The sequence below is a fragment of the Ovis aries genome, chromosome 5 (assembly GCF_016772045.2).
Source record: "Ovis aries strain OAR_USU_Benz2616 breed Rambouillet chromosome 5, ARS-UI_Ramb_v3.0, whole genome shotgun sequence".
Lineage (NCBI taxonomy): Eukaryota > Metazoa > Chordata > Mammalia > Artiodactyla > Bovidae > Ovis > Ovis aries.
Genome location: NC_056058.1, coordinates 93,114,935 through 93,129,608, shown reverse-complemented (window position 1 = coordinate 93,129,608; position 14,674 = coordinate 93,114,935). Strand labels below are relative to the sequence as shown.

At 41.7% G+C, this 14,674-nt stretch overlaps 1 long non-coding RNA gene across 2 annotated transcripts in view; it reads right to left on the bottom strand.

Annotated features, from left to right (window-relative positions):
• The window catches only part of LOC114115026 (uncharacterized), a 245,082-nt gene that overhangs the window by 33,746 nt on the left and 196,662 nt on the right, over positions 1 to 14,674 (bottom strand). For both annotated transcript variants that reach the window (XR_003589533.3, XR_009600741.1), the window contains exon 4: positions 4,569 to 4,659. This is a non-coding gene — a long non-coding RNA (uncharacterized LOC114115026). The remainder of the gene's footprint in view (positions 1 to 4,568; positions 4,660 to 14,674) is intronic.

Genomic DNA, 14,674 nt, shown 5'->3' with positions numbered 1-14,674 from the left:
CATTCTATCTCCCAACCAGGGCATTCCTTGGAAGCCGTGGCTGTCTGTCTTTGTCTCCCCAGCCTCTACAGTCCTTGGTGCTCTGCTCCTTGCCCTGAGATGCTCTGTCTCCAGGTAGAGACTGAGGGCCAGCTGGAACCCCAGCAAGGCTGGGAAAGTGCCCTCTACACCCGCACTGTCTGAGGTCTGCTTGGGATCTGAGCTTTAAGTGGATGAGTCCACGTGCCGACAGAAACTCTCCCCAGGCCTTGGCCCGGCCACCAGTTCAGCTTTCTGCTCTTTTTATTCCCTAAGTGAACAAACTTATGCCAGAGAAGGCGAGCCACTTTTCCAAGCATCGTGTCAATGAGAGAAGTTGTATCTGACCCAATCGACAGAGATGCTGACATCTCACCTCTGTTATTTTGGATGGCACGCTTACAACAAGTAATCTTTTCTGAATCTCAAACATAAACAGAGCCCGAGAACATGTTCAGAGGTTTTCCCTCCCTCCTGGGACTGCCAGGGAGCTCTGTGTCTCTTTACCCTGTGCCCCTACACGCCATAAAAGGTCACCAGTGCGCTAGGAGAGGCTGTTTATGATGGCAGTTGTCCGAAAAGGAGAGAACCTTATCTGGGGCCGTCAGGAGCTGGAGGGCAGAGGGCAAGAGCTTCTCTGCTCTTCACAGCCTTTAGATCTCAACCTTTTATCGTGATTCGTTTTTCGTTTTGTTTTCAGTGTTGAGCAGTTAAGCTTTAAACCTCTGAGAAGGAGCTGTTTATCCTGTTTGCAGTCACAGCATTCAGCTCAGTGCCCTGTGCAAAGAATGAGCGGAGCCTTGGTTGACGCCACTCTGAATGTTTGCTGGATGCCGATCATATGACTCCACATGAACGTTAACCAACGTTGTTCCTCAGTCTGGACCCTACAGGCACCTCCTTCCCCCGGCTCACACCAAACACAGCACAGCTGACTCCTGCTCATTCACTACCATTTCCTGAGAGGTCACCCATGTCGAGCTCTCTAAATGGGCTCCAGACCACCTCCCTATCCCCCTCCCCACTATCTTTTAAGAACAGATTTTTGTAACTCTATATTTTATTCACTTACAGCATTACCCAGTTGTTAAAGGAACCAGGATCAGTATGGTGCGAGCTGAAAGCCATTTACCCTCTCCTCCTTCTGCTACTTCACATGTGGCCCCTCCACGTGTCCTTCCCTGTGGTTTAGACGGACATTTCCCACCGGTCCCGTAGCCATTCTAGTCAGTTTCTGATCATAAACAAGCAGTCCCTTTTCCGGAGTCATTTTAATGGCAAAACCCCGAACCTAAGTTAACCTGCCGTTTCTCCCCTCTGCCAGCTCAGACTGCTTCAGGCTTGGAGGATTGTTCAGTGGGGCAAACTTCTCCTCACACTCCCTCCTCTCACCTCGCTGTGTGGATTCAGTTCCTTCAGGTTGGGGCAGGGGGTAGATTGGAATAGGGGAAATAGATCACACTTGTCAGGTATGACTGTAATCTGGGGTTGGTGCCTCTGAACTTGGCGGGCAACCAAGCTTCTCAAGCCCATTCTTCGTGGGGTTTCAGCCACTCCCATCAGGCCGAATGTCTCATTTGCAGCAGCTTTGCTGGGCAAAGCCCTTTGCAGTTGGTCCATTAGAAATTTCCCCTTCATTCCCACTCAGCTGCCCCAGTCTAGTTGGTTGGTTTAGTCACTAAGTCATGTCTAACTCTTGTGACCCCATGGACTGTAGCCCACCAGGTTCCTCTATCCATGGGATTTTCCAGACAAGAATACTAGAGTAGATTGCCATTTCCTTCTCCAGGCAATCTTCCCAACCCAGGAATCAAACCCAGGTCTCCTGCATTGCAGGCAGATTCTTTACTGACCGAGCTATGAGGGAAGCCCCAGTCTAAAGACCTATCTTTTTGTTTTTTCTAAAGTCACCTAGCCCCTCCCTATGGTCCTCCTTGTCAAGTTACTTTCAAGGTGACTTGATCTGTTCCTCCTTCAGAGTCTGTTCTTGCCCAGTCAACTGCCAAAGTGCTGGCATTCCCAACGCAGCCACCTCTTCTCTGCTGTGACCCACATCACCAGGTCCCATCTGCCTCCACTTTGGCCTCTGCCTTGAGATGCCACAGATGTTAGATACCAAGTTCCCAAACTCCAGGGAACACAGGACAGTACTCTCTCTCAGTGATCCCTAGACTCTTTCTTCCAAAGAGGTCTGAATGAGGGGACACACAGCCCCTCCCCGAGGTGAGGAAAACCCCCACGGTGCACAGTGACAGCTCTCCTCAAAGGCACTCTCCCTACCAGCACTGAAACCTCCAAGAACACTAAGCCTTCTCATCAGTGCCCTGGAGGTGGGTAATGGGTAAGGCTGGCAGAACCAGTTCTGAGGTACCCTTTCTGCAAATCCTGCAGAGGTAGTCTGCAACCTCAAATGAGAAAGCCAAGGAACTCGACACCTATTCTTTGTTCTTTGGTGCCTCAGTCGAAACTGAGACAGAAACACCCTGTTACTCCGGTTTGTGTTCAGTGTCTGCATCTAGCTACAGACTCCAGAGGGGCAGGGACACTAGCTGATCTAGTCACCACTGTGTGAGCAGAGCCTAGCAGAATGTCCGCATCAGTTTCCAGAGGTTGTTTAATAAATATATTTTTTAAGATAATGGACATATAATACAATAAAGATAGTGATGGCACAGGCACCATTTTACTGAAGAAGGAAAAAAAAACAAAGAGGGGATTTCTATATTACTCAATAAAATATCTGATCTTGAAGTAAGGTACTTTGTGATTCCTTCCCTTGAAAGAACCTCTGGAAAGACCTAAGTCTAAATATTAGAACCACGGTTTTCATTTTAAGCCAAAAAATAAAATGCCTGGGGCACAGACAGCAAATGCTTACACAAGAGTTAACAGATTGGATGCTGGCTGATGATGCTAATATCAATTCTTTGTCTAGACATGCAATGGCAGTTCTGCTGACACATCCTCTCAGAAGCTTTTTTGCAGGATGTGAAACTGGCCTCTGGGTGAATTGATATTCAGAAATAAGCCTGGACCTCTGCAGAGGTCTTCAAAGGGACTCCAGCCCCCATGTTCTGCCCTTGATGAGGGTCACCAAGCTCCCTTCCACAGGGCAGATGGAGAAGTAGGGAGGTACCACTGTATTACAATGAGGTTGACACCACATTCTTCTTCTCACTTGGCACAAGGATGGAAGAAGAGGAAAAAGTTGAAAAAGCAAATTCCCCGACGCTCTTTCCATGGCAAACCAACCAAGCATATGGCGGTGAGGGTGAATACCAGAGCTGCTACCAAAATAACCTGGCAAACACTCTCCCCATGCCAAGATTCCTTCTGTCCATCAGTTAGTTACCATGGGTAACAGGAGGTGGTTTAGAGGTTAGCCTCCAACTCTGGGAAAAATGGAAAGCAGGGCTGTGAAGAGAGCCTGGCCTTACAAGTCTGTGCTTGCTCTGTACACTCAGCCTCCGTAGAGCCAAGCTTCACTCCCCAATTCCCTTCTGTGCTCTTCAGCAGAGTTGATGACAGAAAGAAGATTCCAGATGCCAAGCCAGAGCCAAGGAAACTCTCTCTCATAGCAATTGCACTTAAAAATAAATCTTAAAAAGAAAGGGATTTTTGGTTGGATTAAGATTCACCTAAGGAGGATACTTTCTAACACAAACATAACAGCTTTGAATATCTGCAACAGAAATTTAGACTTTAGGGAACATCTACCCTGATGCCTCACATTTTACAAGCGAAGACACTGAGGTTCTTGGGAAGTCAAGTGACATGGCCAAGGTCACACAGCTCTCACTGGAATATGCTTCTTCCAGCTGTAGTGCCTCACTCTTTCCACCACAGTAGGCAGTCTTCAGTCTGTGCTCAAGTCTTTCTCTGCCCATTGGGGTAGACAAATACAGTCACGCTTCTGAGATGAATCACATAATTTGATTTAAATAGTCTCCAATTTTTTTAACTACATATCATCTTATTGTTCTAGTAAACATTAAAATGAGAGTGTCCTTGCCTCCAGATATTCAACATCAGAGTTACACAATGTGCTTTGCCCTGAGCACATGAACTAAAGTTTAATACTAAATCTGCCCCTGACTCACCAGGATACTTTGGGCTAGTCATGAAACTGTCTCAGTTTCTTCATCTGTTCAGTGAGAAGAGATATGCTGATCTGTCACTTATTAATTTAAAGAGGCTGTCCATCCGGTAGCTACTAAATAATTGCAGTGGGGGAAATTCTATAAAGATTCTAAGTATAAACTATATAGAGAGACCATATAACTAAAGTATCAAAGGACATAACTCAGATGCTTTCTAACAATTGTGACATACCTTATTTTAGTTTACCAAACAAAGACAGGTGACTACCAGTCAAGCATGTTCCTACAGAAATCATCTCATCATCATACTGTTTGAACATACCAGAAGTGTTAATTAAGCCCGCAGAATTTAAGAGACAAAACTGAAATGGAAATTTGCCTCAAAGCTACTGAGACCGGTTGCGTAGCACATTACTAAACAAGCTTATCTGCCAATTAAAATCTTCCTACCAGCAGAGGAAAATAGGAACTGCTTTCCCGTGACCAAATAATCTCGGTGTGGCTGGAGTTCTGATCACCAACATCACTTTTTGTGGAGGCACTGTAAAAAAAAAAGAAAAGGTAGGCAACGGCAGAAAAAGGGAAGCTGATGAAGAAACTAAACCCAATCTGTGTTTTGTTTCTCACTGACAACACTCTGTACTGAATTATCTTATACTTGGCTAACAGTGGGATTTGTATAGATAGGACAAAAATAGATTCCATTTCTTTGTTTTCAAAAATGCCCACAAGATGGTTTTAAAGTCCTGCTAATGCCCTGTTGCCAATCAGCACAAGCTGTCCAGGCTTCAGCAGCATAAAGCAATCACCTGATAATTACCTCAAGAATCATGTGCTTGGGGAAATCAGTGAAGAAAAAGAGATAGCATTCACTACGCTTTAACAGAACAACTAAAATGGCCTAGAACAAAGGCTTACCAAGTTACTGGTAATACTGGAGTTGTTACAACAGATTTTTCTTTTAAGATAGGGATGTCGTTAGGCTTCCTGTTTATTTCCACACAGAAAATTAGGAATAAAACCAGAAATTACCCATAGATGAGAACAAGTATCTTAAAGTCCTGATAATAATTTTTAAATGATTCTAAGCAGAGGTTTAATATGGTTCTGAAGGCCTGTGGGAGTCTTTCCACTTCCAGACCTGCCTAATCACAGGATACGGGACATTAAAGTTAGTTGCGTGCTTTAGCAGAGATGGTCAGGGTTTGCTAATTACCCATGTGCTCCCAACATCTCTCAGCTTCTTTTGCATTTAGGTGGAGGTCATGTGACTAGCTCTGGTCAATCACCTCTGGGAGAACGTAACTTGTGTCACTTCCAGGCTGAGGCATTTCAGAGCTGATGTGCCTTGTTCATCTCTCTTTCCTCTTCCCCTCCTGAGCAATACTGAGGGCTGCCTGTCCCAGATGCTGTAGGGACATACAGAGGAAAGCTACTGACTCACACTAGACTTAACATGAGTAAGAATACGTCTTTGTGGTGTTAAGCTAATGAGATTTCAAGGGTTGATGGTGCAGCCCTAGTATCAATGACCAAAACAAACATAAAGGCCCCATGTTAATGTGTTCATGGTGGCCTGCAACTTACTCCTGGCTTTTAAAGATACTGCTAGAGGAAAAGGATATATTTCCTTCTTTTCTCCTTTTTTATTTTCTTTTTCTGGCCCTCCAGGTGTCTAAGGTAGTGGTTCTCAAAGCGTGGTTCCTAAGACCAGTAGCATCAGCATTCATTTGACGGTTAGTTAAAAATGCAAATTCCCAGGCTCCACCCCAGGCTGCTTAATCAGAAACTCTAGGGGTGGAGTCCAGCAGTATGTGTTTTCACATGCCCTTCTAGAAATTCTGAACACTCAAGTTTGAGAATGAATGATCTAAAAGTAAGCTTTTTAAAATCCAACCAAATGTGATCATGAGCAGCTAATTTCCCCATTTTTGTCACATGCATTCAGGAGATACCTAGTCTTTTTTATACTCCTCTCTTTTTTTCAAACACTAGCTTTTATATTGTTAGTTACACATAGATTTACTATAGTTGATTAAAGTTAACTGCTATTTCTTTGTCATTTCCCTGCCCTCACCATGAGAAGTGAAGTCTATTTCTTCACCCCTTTGAATATAAGTTGGGCCTGTGATTGCTTTGACCTGTAGCATATAGCGGAATGGAAGCTGTGTCACTTCAGGGCTAGCCTTTCAGAGGACTGGCAGCCTCCACTTTCTGCCTCTTGAAATCGAACCACCATGCTACACACAAGCCTAAACAGTCATAAGGAGACACTCAGGAAGCCTTGAGGAAAATCAAGACCCTGAGCTGACAGTCCTAGCTGAGCTACCAGCTGATGGACAGCATCTCTATTACCTAAGTATGCCATCTTGGGTGCTCTGATCCAGTTGAGATCCAAAGTAGCTGCAGCCCCAGATGACTTCATATGAAGCAGAAGAACCACGCAACTGAACCCTGTCCACAGAATTAGGAGATTAATAGCCATTGTTTTAAGCCACCAAGTTTTGGGGAAGAAGAGAGCTGTGAAGCAATAAAGAATTAAAGCATTCTTTGGCTCAAAGAAACTGACTCCTATGGTTTCTTATAATGGCTTTTTCCTAATATTTCCCTCTTCTTCAGCTTAGCTACAATAATAACCTTAAGTAGCTTCTCCAGCCTCAAATTTGGAAGCTTGTAATAATCTCTCTACTAACTACCTTACAAATTTCAAACAGAAATCTAAGCATTTTGTCTCCTTTATCCATAACTGTTAGGAGAAAGAACAAAAAAACTGGAAGCAGAAAGTTTATAGCTTCAATGGAGGCTTTCAATAAAGTGTAATGGAGGATTCAGATTTTGTAACTTATGTAAAAATTTTCTTTCAACATCCACCCTCAAATTTAGTAACCAATAAGATTAGAACCTTGGAGAAGGAAATGGCAACCCACTCCAGTATTCTTGCCTGGAGAATCCCTTGTACAGAGGAACCTGATGGGCTGCCGTCCATGGGGTCACACACAGTCGGACACGACTGAAGCGACCTAGCATGCATGCATGCATTGGAGAAGGAAATGGTAACCCACTCCAGTATTCTTGCCTGGAGAATCCCAGGGACAGAGGAGTCTGGTGGGCTGCCGTCTATGGGGTCACATAGGGTTGGACACAACTGAAGCGACTTAGCAGCAGCAGCAGCAGCAAAATTAGAACCTAGTTATCAGAAAGCTTAAAGATATATTAAAAAAAAAAAAAGCATTATCCTGGTTTTGAAATTCTCATTGAAAAAGAGACATGTGCAAATGAAAGAAAACTAATATTAGGTGGCCATATCTTTTTTTAACTGATGGCTAAAGACAGTTTTGGCTGATTGACTTTCACAGATACTTAACAGAATTTAGGAAACAATTATTTAAAGTGAAGAATCAAAAGCTAAGCATTCAAAGTTTAAGTACATGCCCAATGGTTGTAAATAACAAAGGACCAATCTTACAAAGAACTTGCACCCCCCAAAAAAACAATACTGTACAATAAGCTCTTAGATGCTGGGAAGCATATCTGCATATCTTTAGCTCTCTGTTATCATGACCCAGCAAGATGTTTGGTATAGAAAGGGTCCAGTATATGTTTATGAGTGAAAAAATGGAGAGTCATGACAAAGAAAGAAAAAGAGACCAAAATGAAGAGGAATGAGTAGTAAGCAAGAATTTCAGCTAAAAATCCCTCCTGGAATAGGCATCACTGACTTTTTCAAAGCTGCTTTCTCAACATAAGCAACCAGAATATAAACCTCGGTCAGCACAGGGAAATAGCAGCAGCTAAACAGGCCCTGCAGCTTTGAGCTGCCCCAGGCAAGTCAGGCCTAGACAGAGGAGAAACAAAACTTTTAGCAACCTAAAAGGACCTAAAGAAAGAAAAGGTCTCACTCCTTCCTGGCTAGTCCCTCACATCTATAAGAAAAGGTAATAAGTAGTCATGTCATAAGAGGTGTCACCTGGATTTAAATCAAAGTCAACTCCATGTATACAGAAGCCTCCCTCTATGGGGAATATTTAATATACCTAAACTCTTGATGAAAAAACTTTCAAACATTAAGATATCCACTCAGTTCAGTTCAGTCGCTCAGTCGTGTCCGACTCTTTGCAACCCCATGAATCGCAGCACGCCAGGCCTCCCTGTCCATCACCAACTCCCAGAGTTCACTCAAAGTTGTGTCCATCGAGTCAGTGATGCCATCCAGCCATCTCATCCTTGGTCGTCCCTTTCTCCTCCTGCCCCCAATCCCTCCCAGCATCAAAGTCTTCTCCAATGAGTCAGCTCTTCGCACGAGGTGGCCAAAGTACTGGAGCTTCAGCTTTAGCATCATTCCTTCCAAAAATATCCCAGGGTTGATCTCCTTCAGAATGGACTGGTTGGATCTCCTTGCAGTCCAAGGGACTCTCAAGAGTCTTCTCCAACACCACAGTTCAAAAGCATCAATTCTTTGGTGCTCAGCCTTCTTCACAGTCCAACTCTCACATCCATACATGACTACTGGAAAAACCATAGCCTTGACTAGACGGGCTTTAGTCGGCAAAGTAATGTCTCAGCTTTTGAATATGCTATCTAGGTTGGTCATAACTTTTCTTCCAAGGAGTAAACGTCTTTTAATTCGATGGCTGCAATCACCATCTGCAGTGATTTTGGAGCCCCCCAAAATAAAGTCTGATACTGTTTCCACTGTTTCCCCATCTATTTCCCATGAAGTGATGGGACCGGATGCCATGATCTTCATTTTCTGAATGTTGACCTTTAAGCCAGCTTTTTCACTCTCCACTTTCACTTTCATCACGAGGCTTTTTAGTTCCTCTTCACTTTCTGCCATAAGGGTGGTGTCATCTGCATATCTGAGGTTATTGATATTTCTCCCGGCGATCTTGATTCCAGCTTGTGTTTCTTCCAGTCCAGCATTTCTCATGATGTACTCTGCACAGAAGTTAAATAAGCAGGGTGACAATATACAGCCTTGACATACTCCTTTTCCTATTTGGAACCAGTCTGTTGTTCCATGTCCAGTTCTAACTGTTGCTTCCTGGCTTGTATACAGATTTCTCAAGAGGCAGTAGACAGGACAAATTTTCACTTAGAAAAAGTACTTGAGCTGAATAATAAAAAATTTTCTTGATTCAATTTTTAAATAGTCATATGCTAACAGTCATGGTTGATGTTTGCTGGCCGTTAAGATACTAAATTATATCTTATTGTTTTAATTTATTTTCACCATTTAACTGTCTTTAAGTATATTATTTAAGTCATTGTTCATTTTTTATTACAATTTTTAATGGCTAATCCGTTAAGTAAATATATATAAACAAAGAGTCCCCCAAGCATTTGGTCACCTAATTATTTTGTAATGCTTTTGGAAATACAAACGAGCATAAATAAACCAATTAATTAAAATTAAACCGTAATACTTCAATAAATCAAACTCAAAATCTTTCTGTTTTCCTGCACTATTCATACCAGGGCCTCAGAAACACTCTAGGTTATGCATATTTGCCATGTAATACAATACATAAAATCACAGAGTCAAATTTTGGAGCTGTAGGAAACTTCTTTTTACTAGCTAGTCCAAATCTTTATTTCACAGAGAGAAAAGTCTGAGGTCTACTGAGCTGCAGTAACTTAACCTTGTTAGATTAAATGGTTGTCGTAGCACTGCTGTTAATGGATAGATTCATCCGTTCAGTAATCATACGTTGAGCAGACAGCTAGAGACCAGACTCTCTACCTGTCCTAGGAGATACAAAGGTGGAGAAGTTGGGTCCCACCCTCAAGACACTCTCTTTAGGAACAGACCCCAGCGAAACTGAAAGATGGAATTCTGGGTCACAACTTCTGTAAGAAAAGTGGTATTACCTATAAGAGAGCAAATCCAAATAGGTCAAGAGATAAGATTGAGGAGATTACTTGGAGAAGACTTCTCATAGAAGATTTTAACCAGATATCAAAAGTACATGCCTGAGGGGACACTATCACCATCTCAGTGGAGTTTAAGTTAACCTATCAAGCCCATTTCACAGATCAGACAAGAAGTAAAGAGTGTTTGTGTAGAACTACTGCTTATATAAGAAAGATCATGCGCGTGGTTGAGTCACGTGGGGATGAAAATTAAGTTACTCTGTTATCACATCCCCTAACATACGTCTGCCTCTAATGCAGGAGACCTGGGTTCGATCCCTGGGTTGGGAAGATCCCCTGGAGAAGGAAATGGCAGCCCACTCCAGGATTCTTGCCTGGAGAATCCCATGGACGGAGGAGCCTGGTGGGCTACAGTCCATGGGGTTGCAAAGAGTCAGACACGACTGAGCAACTTAACTTAACTTAACATACATATAGTCTATATTCACATAATTATTTCTTATCACATTCATCAAATTGCATTATTTTCTTTTACAGCAATTTACCTTGAAGTCATTATAATATCTTTATGCGGGAGGTGGGGAAAGAAAACCATTATGCTCCTTATGGAAACTCAGATATCGTAATGTTGACCCATATTCCTAAGAGTCTGACAAGTAAGTCAGCAGCACCAGAGTATTAAGCTTCAGGGTTTGTACTAATCCACTGAATCATACTGTCTCTTGTAAATGGGCCTCCTTTTGGACAACTGAATGGATAAGATTAGGTAATAACACAATAACCAGCAAGCAGCAAGAGCCAATTAGTACGTGCCTCACGAAGGTGTTCTGGATGCACTTCATTCTGAAAGAGGAATGAGAGGTTGCCAGATCTTACACAAGTCATGTTTGTTCCTGTACTTGAGCTGAATAATACAAAATTTTCTTGATTAAATTTTTAAATATTTTCCCAGCTGCAACTCTACCTCATCTCTTCCCACACCAATGCACAGAAGGATATACGGTTGAAAGCCTGCTTTGGGCTTCAGAGGAAGAAAATAAATTCAATGACAAGTAAAAGCAGGAAGTGCCAACTGAGGATCATTTAACATTCACAGGTTTCAAAGTCTGATAAGAACCTCAAATTCCCACACTCTGCTCAGAGAAAAATACTATCTCTTTGTTTAATCTGGGCCTTTAGGCTGTATCTGTAAAATATGGAATAAAGTGATCTGATAATTTTATGCTCAATTTAGTCAGTGTAAAAAAAAAGTGCACAATTCAAGTTTCAAAACAGAATATGATATAGTCAACTGGGGTGCCTACATTAAATTAACTATTATTGCTAAATCAGTTCCCTTTGTTCTTTGTGGGTATTCTACCAACCATGGGAATTTATGGGATGTACTTATAGCCATCAGAGATTATATTTAATTACTCAAGTGATCAAAATTTGTAAACTGGCCTAAAGCCCAGGTCAAATGTTTCTACACAGCCTCCTAATAGGAGTGCATGGGACCCTGGAGCCTGTCACCACCTGCCACTGTCATAGAGCTGCAGAAGAACTGGGCTCATCAAAAACAAGCCATCTCTATAAATTACTCAAACTCATCCTTACACACTGTAGGACTTCTCAGAAGAAACAACAACAGCAATTTCAATGGATTTTCAGCAGCAAAATTATACACATATAAAAATATGGGCTTTACCAAGATCAAACATTTTAAAGAATATTTAGTTAGGTAAACTGGGATGTCTGACCCAAAGGAAATCAGTCCTGAATATTCACTGGAAGGATTGATGCTGAAGCTGAAACTCCAATACTTGGCCACCTGATGCGAAGAACTGACTCATTTGAAAAGACCCCGATGCTGGGAAAGATTGAAGGCGGGAGGAGAAGGGGACGACAGAGGATGAGATGGTTGGATGGCATCACCGACTCAATGGACATGAGTTTGAGTAAACTCCAGGAGTTGGTAATGGACAGGGCAAGCCTGGTGTGCTGCAGTCCATGGGGTCACAAAAAGTCAGACACGACTGAGTGACTGAACTGAAACTGGGATGTAGTGTGGGGTGGCTGCTGTTGCTTCTTCAAGTAGATCAGTTATGCCCTACTTATCTGGGAATGAAAAAGAAGCAGTATTCTTCCCTATTTTGCATTAATCAAAGTATCTTTTCTGGAGGAGAATATGAACTCTCTACTAATAGTCGAACAAAGAGTGTCTATCGTGAAGTATCTATACTGCTTATCTCCTGAGTGAAGAGTGAATCTAACAGGAGAACCCCAACCATTCCTACACAGCAACGGAGGTTCAATTTCTACATCTCCAATCCTTTCAAGAGAAGCCTGAAATTCAAACTCTTGTTGTCAATTCCTCTGATTTATTTTAACATCACAAGAGACCAAACAAAACAACTCCATATACCAAGTTTGGCCCATTGACCACTGGTTTAAGATGTCTCATATACACAGGGATTTTTATTCACTTTATTGTTAATGCACTGAATATATACTTAACTGACCAATTCTTATATATTTATGATTATCCCTGTACTAGCTTAATTCTGCACAGTCTTCTTAAGTAAACTGGCTACCATCTTATGTTAACTAATGAGTATTCAACTATGACAAGGTTAACATTTCTGACACCAAAGAGATACTGTCTAATGACAGAGAAAAGTCAGGAGATAAGTTGGGTGTGCTGTAATAGAAAAATGGGCTCAGCATAAACATGGGGTAAATTTAGGGAGTCAGTGATGGAAGATGAGGTTCAAAAGACCAGCCAGCAAAACTTCGTATGACACAGTGATGCGAAAACCAGCAGCCACCATTTACTGAATACATAAAATGTACCAAACACTGTGCTTGCCTTAACACACAATACCCAATTTAATTCTCACACCAACCCTTATAAGGGGAAAAATAATTACTATCTCTATTTTATAGATGAGGAAGCTGATGCTTAGAAAGGTCAAGTAAAGTGTCCAAGAACATGACTGTGTGTGGCAGCCAGAATCTGGGCTCACGATATCTGTCTGACTCCAAAACCTGTGTTTTCAGCCACTATGATATTGCTAAGGAATTTGGATTACAGCCTATAAGAAATGGAAAACAAATGAAGAATCTTATTTCTGTTCTGTTCTTATAACACTCTGTGAGCTAAATAATGGAAAGTATGATTACTATTTTATAACTGGAGAAATCAAGAAAGGTTAAGTAATTTAAAGTGAGGCAAATAATGGGCTCCTAGCACCCAAATGGCTTAATTTCTAGCCCAGGATTCATGATGGTTTTACATGGTTGGCAAGTATTACTTTCCAAACACTTGGTGTGCTTTCAACAATCATACTTCTCCAAATCCAAAAATTCCAAGAGCACATTCCTAATTAAAGCCTTTTCCCAGGAGAACCTTAGCTATTTCTGTCAAGTTGTTCCTAATTAGTGATGTCAATCTGAGAAATACAAAATCAGCACTGTGATAAAGAAATACAGCTGTCACCAACTTCATCCCTGCTCCCAACTGTGTGCACAGGTTCCACAAATCCCATCTGAGTGGCCATAATGAAGTAATAATCTACCAAGGAGTCTCTTTTGTGTATTAGCAACTTGTTAATAATGTTCTTTGCATTGATTTATAATTTCTATAAAGCATTTAAACAGTCAATTTTCCAGGTTATAGCCACCACATTTTATACACATCCATGAAAGACTGTCCCCATCAAGTTTCCCCACAACAAAAATTTACTACACTTCTATTACCCACTTTAAGGCTAGTAATTAGAAGAAGATTACTTACTTATAATAGTGATCCATAGCATGGATGGATCTAGAATTTGACCAAGATATTTCTCGGTTCACAGAAGAAAACAGTTGCTTAAATGCAACTCTAATCTGGTCACTTTCATTGCCTAGAAATGTCATACGACTGGATATCTTAATGTTTTCCAGAATGAAAAAAATACATTTACTTTCTCCATAAAAGCAGCCACTTATTGAGTACTTATGCTACAAAAATGCTTTGAGAAAGGTGTAATATACCAACTTTTTCAGTGGAGAAAATTAAGGCTCAGAGAGGTAAAATAATTTTTCCCAAGGTCAGACAACTCGTACAGGGAAATCTAGGAAATGAACCCAGGAAAGTCTGACCCCCTATGTCCACGTGCTTGACCACTAAGAAATCTTAGGCACCGGAGAGAGACATAAAGGAAGAAAGAAAATGATCCAAAGAAGCTCGAAGTTTATCTGAGAGCTGGATTTCCTTGGTGGCTCAGACAGTAAAGAATCCACCTGCAGTGCAGGGGACCTGGCTTTGATCTCTGGGTTGGGAAGATCCCAGAAGGAGGCAATGGCAACCCACTCCAGTATTCTTGCCTGGAAAATCCTGTGGACAGAGGAGCCTGGGGGGCTACAGTCCATGGGGTCGCAAAAGAGTCAGACATGACTGAGTGACTTTCACTTTCACTGTATATAATAATCTTGGGAAACAAGTGTAAGATGTGTATATGACAACAAAAGAGAACAAAATACAAATTATAGATTAGGGATAATATTTGCAAAATCTTTGACAAACAGCAAACTAAGAACTTAAAGAGAACATTCTCAAATTGATCAAGAACATCTACAAAAGACCTACAACTATTAGGTTGGTGGTAATGTAATCACGGTTTTTGCATTGTTGAAATTTGCCATTTGATACTACAATA